Source organism: Dromiciops gliroides, chromosome 1 (assembly GCF_019393635.1).
Source record: "Dromiciops gliroides isolate mDroGli1 chromosome 1, mDroGli1.pri, whole genome shotgun sequence".
Lineage (NCBI taxonomy): Eukaryota > Metazoa > Chordata > Mammalia > Microbiotheria > Microbiotheriidae > Dromiciops > Dromiciops gliroides.
The window spans coordinates 149313956-149321349 of record NC_057861.1 but is presented as its reverse complement, the minus strand read 5'-3'; positions in this window follow the sequence as shown (position 1 = coordinate 149321349).

The window sequence follows — 7394 nt, the reverse complement described above, 5'->3', positions numbered from 1 at the left end:
AAAATAAGGTCAAAATGGATACACGATTTAGACATAAGAGGTGATACCATAGGTAAATTAGGAGAGAAAGGAATAGTCTACCTATCAGATCTTTGGAAAGGAAAACAGTTTATGACCAAACAAGAGATAGAGTATATTATAAAATGCAAAGTGGATGATTTTGATTACATTAAATTAAAAATTTTTTGTACAAACAGAAGCAATGCATCCAAAATTAGAAGGGAGGCAGAAAGCTGGGAAGCAATTTTTGAGGCCAGTACTTCTGATAAAGGCCTCATCTCTAAAATATATAGGGAACTAAATCAAATTTATAAGAACCCAAGTCATTCCCCAATTGAGAAATGGTCAAAGGATATGAACAGGCATTTTTCTGATGAAGAAACCAAGGCTATCTATTCCCATGTGAAAAAAAGCTCTAAATCTCTAATGATTAGAGAGATGCAAATAAAAACAACTCTAAATGACAAAAAAGGAAAATAATAAATGTTGGAGAAGCTGTGGGAAAATTGGAACACTAATGCATTGTTGGTGGAGCTGTGAACTGATCCAACCATTCTGGAGAGCAATTTGGAATTATGCCCAAAGGGCGATAAAGCTGTGCATACCCTTTGACCCAGCAATACCACTTTTGGGTCTTTTTCCCAAAGAGATCATGGAAGGGGGAAAGGGACCCACACATACAAAAATATTTATAGCTGCTCTTTATGTGGTGGCAAAGAATTGGAAGTTGAGGAGGTGCCCATCAATTGGGGAATGGCTGGACAAGTTGTGGTATATGAATACAATGGAATACTATTGTGCTGTAAGAAACGATGAGCAGGAGGAGTTCAGAGAAACCTGGAGGGTCTTGCATGGGCTGATGATGAGTGAGATGAGCAGAACTAGAAGAACATTGTACACAGTAACATCAACATTGAGTGTTGATCTACTCTGATGGACTATATTCTTCTCACCAATGCAATGGCACAGAAGAGTTCCAGGGAACTAGTGATGGAAGAGGATCTCCAAATGCAGGAAAAAAAAAAAAGAACTGCGGAGTATAGATGCTAAATGAACCATACTATTTCTTTTGTTTTTGATGCTGGTTTTTTTTTTCTATTTTGAGGTTTTCCATCATTGCTCTGATTTTTTTTCTCTTATAACATGACTAATGCAGAAATAAGATTAATGTTATTATGTATATATATATATATATATATATATATATATATATATATATATATATATATAAAACCTATATCAGATTACCTACTGTCTAGGGGAGGGGGGAGGGAGGGGAGGGAGGGAGAAAAATCTGAAATTGTAAAGCTTGTATAAACAAAGGTTGAGAACTATCTTTACATGTAATGAAAAAAAATACTTTATTAATTTAAAAAAAGACATTTTAAATGTCTAAAAACATGTGCAATGTGTAGCATCTGTGGATCTCCCACCTTGATGAAGTTATGGGTTAGGGCTGTCTTCTCATTTCTCTTCATTCAAGTCATGTTTGATCTTTATAATTTTGTCATATTAATTGTTATATTTTTGGCATGTAGTTTTTCTTTTCAATTACAGTTGACTACTTACTTCAGTCTGCATCACTAAGTTCATATAGATCTTTCCATGCTTCTCTGTATTTATCACATTTGACATTTCTTACAGCACAGTAACATCCAGTTTCATTCATGTACCACAATATGTTTAGCCATTCCTCAATCAATGACCATTTACTTTGTTTTCAATTCTTTGCTTTCACAAAAAATGCTCTTATAAATATTTTGCTATATATGGGGACTTTTTTCTTGACAATAGCTTCTTTCATATATGAATACAGTAATGGAGTCTCTAGTAATTCTACCACTTCCCTTCTAATCCTTGATGCATTAATTTTGTCTTTGAAGAAGCTTTTTAGTTCCAAGTAATCAAAGTTATCTATTTTATCCTTTTAAGATGCCTCTATCTTATATTTGGTTAAGAATACAGGGCAGCTAGATGGCGCAGTGGTAAAGCACCAGCCTTGGATTCAGGAGTACCTGAGTTCAAATCTGGCCTCAGACACTTGACACTTACTAGCTGTGTGACCCTGGGCAAGTCACTTAACCCCCATTGCCCCACAAAAAAAAATAATAATAAAAAAATAAAAAAAAATAAAAAAAAGAATACACCTTCTACCCATAGCTGGGAGAGGTATATGATTTGCTTCTCTTCTAATTTTTTTTTTATAGTTCGATCTTTTTTAAGGTTACATATGCATTTAGAACATGTTGTAGCATATGGATTAAGGTGTTAGTCTATCCCTATTTTCTGTCAGACAATTTTCCTGTTTTCCTAGCAATTTTTATAAAATAAGTTTTTCCTGGGTAATTTATGTTTTCCACTTCAATAAACACTGGGTCATTGAGTTCTCATTTGATTTTTTTTTTATTTTGGTGAGGCAATTGGGGTTAAGTGACTTGCCCAGGGTCACACAGATAGTAAGTGTTAAGTGTCTGAGGCCAGGTTTGAACTCAGGTCCTCCTGACTCCAGGGCCAGTGCTCTGCCCCTTCTCATTTGATTTTTAAAAACATTTTAGATTTTTTTTTCTTTCTTAACTCTTGTTTCATCTCTTCTAGAAATTCTTTTTGAAATATAGCCTAAGCTGTATTTTTTTTTTGAGGCTTTGCTGAAAGATATTTTGGAGTCATGTTCTGATTCTCATTTTATTTCTTTAATATCTCTGACACTATAATAACTCTTTATTGTGTAACTCTTTTGTTGTTTTCTCATTCTTCCAGCCTGCTTCCTGACTTGAGGCTTGATGTTAGGGTTAGGCTGTGAATATTTCTAGAGGGAACTTGTGTCCTCTTAGGTCCTTCTCATGCTTTGAGGGGAATATTTTCTGTTATGTTATTCCAGGATCACAGGGATAACTTGGACTCTGGATATGTAAACTTTTGGTATTCTAAAAGTGATCTGATCCAGCAAAACACCTGTGGGCTTGCCTCTGATTTTTTCTGAACTCAACTACTATCTGTCAAAGTTCTGTAGGCTTACCTTTGAACTAAGTTTCCTTCCCATGGTTATTTCTCTACAGGCTTCAGACTGAGCTAGAGTCTAAAACTGAGATCTCCATTCGACCTGATACTATTTCCTCTGCATTTCTGAGAACTATTTGCTTGGGAGATATGAGACTTGGAGCATCGTATTTGACTAGAAAGTATGAGTTTTGATGAATGTTCTCTCTCTCTAATGCTTTCATTGTTGATTCCTAGCAAATTATGAGGTCTAGGAAAAATTATGAAGTTCATAAAATTTGTCTTAATTACATCTACCTTCCTCTTCCTTCAAATTATTGCTCTATTTTGTGCCTTTCTTTCATTACTCCCATCTTTCAGCTTTCTACACTTTCTCTTCTTTTTCCCCCATGAAAACCTCTCTGGAAAGGACCATTTATATGACATTCTATTTAAACAATGGGTAACATCTCTTAGGGGTTCTGTGATTCTGCTGGAAGCTAATAGTGCTACTGTTTGGATATCAAAGCAAAACAACAGCATCAACTGAGAATAAATTTAGAACAATAGCACAGATTGGAGTTAAAAGACAAGGTCAACAACCAAGATTTTCCAGCCCTAAACTGTGTCTTAGAGATGAAACTGTGTCCCAGCCTTACTTATTCTACAATGTTAAGGTGAGGCTCAAATGAGACAATGTAAACATTAATAGAGATGGGCTCAAATTTAAGTAAAGCCATTAACATCTTTCCCACCACCAAGTTCACTTTTGGGTGTGGCAGTCAATGGATGAGTCACTCCCCTGCTTGTTGGTCATATCTCAGCTGCCATCTTGATCCTCTGCTGAGCTGGTTCAAGCAAGTTTTTCTTCAGGGCTAAGTCCTTCCCAGGCTGTGTTGTGGGTCCTCTGAAATATCTTCTAACCCTTTGAGATTTCACAAGATCCTATATCAAAGGGGAAAAGACACAAAGGAGAAATTGCCTCATCCCAAACATCAGTTTTTCTTGGACTACATGACTTCATGAGCCTTCCTGGTAAGAAAAAGGTCACTGTTCCCACACCCCAGCTCAAACAACACTCAAGTTCAGAGAGTTGTGGAGAGCAGGAAGGAAGGAGAACTCCATTTTTCCAGTTAGTGTGCTTTGTAGGAACTCTTATTTCTGGCTTATCCACCAATTAAAAGGCTTTTTTTATTCAGTATGCAGAGAGGAAACAGTACAGAATAGCTGAACATTCTCTGGACTAAAGGACTCTGTCACTCCATTTAGATGTCACCATGTACTTCCAAAAGCAGGCTCACCAAACCCTCAACATGAGTTAGCAACAGACATAACCTGCACATACTACAGGACTGAGCTTTCATTGGTCAGTCTCCCTTTTCATATTTATAAGATATTCTATCCATCATCTACTATAGCAATGTAACCTATCAGTCCTATTGTTGTCATTCTTCTGAGTGTTACATTCAGCATCTACCTACCAGCTGTCTCTGTGCCTGACTGTTCTCCTTTTGTGCAAATACTCAGTTCCCATGTGGTAGCTTGTTGAATCAACATTACATTTGCAATGTGTTTCTCCATCATCTCTCTCTTTGCTGGGTTTTAATCATAATTCAGCAAATGAGCAATAAGCCACCTAATGTGCTTCCCCCCCCCCAAAAGGCCTAAGAATTACCTGAATTCATTACAAAGCATCTAAGTAAACAGAAGAGTTAATATGCACCAAGCAGATCAAATGGAAAACCTCTTCTCTAGTAAATGGATCAGAATGATATGAATTGAATGGCAGCTGCTACTGATTTTGAATGATGATCATGAGCCAAGTGATGTTAACTCCATTTTGTTTCAAAGAAAACAATAACAAGACATTTCTTCCATATCAACCTTTATATTTAGATTCACATCATTTTTTTTTAATTTTATCTTCTGGACAAGAGGAAAATGAAGAAAACTTGATGCAAGATTTGGAATCAACTGACAAACCATTGAATCCATTGTTACTGTTGAGCTAGTAGGAAAAGAAAGTGCATATTTTTATTGAAGCAAAATATCCTCTTTATTGTCTTCCTCTCTGCCCTTCCTATTAACAATTTTCCAGCATGTTCACATACACACACACACACACACACACACTCTTACACACTTCAGTATACATTCAGCTCTTATCTGTGAAATGTGCTTAAAGAAAGAAAAGACATCCAGCAACAATAATAAGTCTCATATGGTTGGTGATCACAAATAACTTACCTTTGGAATGCATTTGGTTGAAGTTTTACTAGCCAAGTTACCTCCCTAATTTATTGAAATAATATTATATAAACTATGAGAGATATGAAAAGTTTTTGTTTTTTCTTTATTTCCTTAAAACTTAGCACAGTGCCTAGTACATATTAAGAACTTAATGCATGATGATTGATTGATTGATTGGTTGGTTGATTGATTGATTGATTGATAGATTAAAGGAAAGGCCAAACACTTTTATGGTCTCTTTTCAAACCTCAGGCTTCTTGATCTCTTTCTCTCTGCAGGATTGAGAAGTCATTAGATTTCACAAGTGAGTAATCATTGGGAACTTTAGAGAGAGGCATTTCAGTGGAATGATGAGGACAGAAGCCAGGTTGCAAAGTGTTTAGAAGAGAGATAGGGGAAAGGAAATTAAAGCATTATATGTAGGTGGCTTTTCTAGGGAGTTTAACCAAGAAGAGAGGAGAGATATAGGACAATAGCTAAAGAGGATGGTAGGTTCTATTGAGGACAATTTTTTTTAAGATAGAGGAGTCTAGAGTGCGGGGTTTTGTTTGGGGGATATTTTGCCACTGAAGAAGAACCAATAGCTGAAAATAGATTAAAGATTAGAGAGTAGGAGGAGTGTTTGTTTGGAGAAGGAAGATTTTTAGATGTCACCTTCAAATAGTGATCCAGTAAGGGTTAAAGTTCGAACATGGGAGCAAGATACCAGGAGTTTGACAAACCCTCCTCCCTGCTATTTTTCAAGAGGAATTGGTAGCGCAGACATGATAGAAAAGATGTTGCCTATTCAACAACCTCAAACCACAAATCCATCTGTATGATATGATTATGGATTTGAGTCAGATTAAACTCTGAGGATGGGGTTTGGAAGGTACCCAGCCCTGCCCCAGTATAGTTTGTTTAGAAGTTTATTGCTTGTCAAATTCTCACTGTCTCCTTTAAGTTTTATTGCCAATTAACAGTATTTTTACTTCTGCTCAGTCTCCCCACTTGTCAGCTACATATTAGTTTTGTCTGCAATCCATCATGTGTCAGAACCCCAGTCAGTGGGTCAGGGAGTTTGCCCACCAATTCAATACTCGGGACTCAAGATGGGACTCGGCACAGGATGCAGCCATTGAGTTGAGACCAGATGTTAAGTGACATTGTTTTTTTTTTTCCTCAGAGCAGAATCCCCTTGACCCTAGGGTCCCAACAATGGATTATTCTTTTCTTCCCAACATAACCGAAGATAAATTTTAACCCTGTCATCCTTATCTTTAGAGACAGGGGCCTGGAGAGGGGAGTCAGTGGGAACTGTGAGATGTGAAACATCTGACTCTCACTCCCCTGTTTCCTTTTCCTTTGGTTTGACCTTGTTCCCCCTCCCCTTTTCCCCCTTGTCCCTGGAACACGTATGCATGTCTCCATACGCACCCTGGGTGAGACAGGATTGGATGTTAGATTGTGAGCTCATCCACCCTAGGTGTACGTGGGGACAGTCCTTTTCAAGATTACTATAAAAGCCTAGAGGATTGGGCATATCTTTGCAAGACTTCAATGTGTAATTGGGTTTTGCCCGTCCTCATGAGGATGTAATAAATCTGTCTCTGCTTGACTTGGTGGTCTCCTCGAGTTATTTGGGTAAACTGAGGCAGTTTGCTCCATACACATCTTTCAAGAGGAATCCAAACCACAGAGAGTATTACTAGATGTCTAAGAGGGACTATGTAGGACTCCATAGGAGAGTTTGACATTCACCACAACATAGGAATAATGCCACAATTTTAACCATGAGTTCACTTATTTCTAAAGGAAACTATTGTATTCCATCCATCTATTTATTTATTTACTTACTTATTTACTTATTCATTCATTCGTTTGTTTGCTTTATTTGTTTGTTTATTCATTAATTCATTTATTTGTTTGTTTTTCTATTTTTTGTTGTTGTTGTTGCTTGCTTTATCTGTTAATGGAATTCTATAAAGCCACTTGAGCGCAATGGGTATTTTCTCTATTTGTCTTTTAACTTCTGTGAGAACTTTAGGTACCCTAAGTGTTTCCTTCATCTGTTTATGGGGTCTGGCATTCTTTTCATCTTCTGAGTTGACTGTGGGATAAAATGAAGACTATTTTCTATCTATAAGCATTCATTCATTTGTGTGATTATATGTGAGCTGGGTACCTTG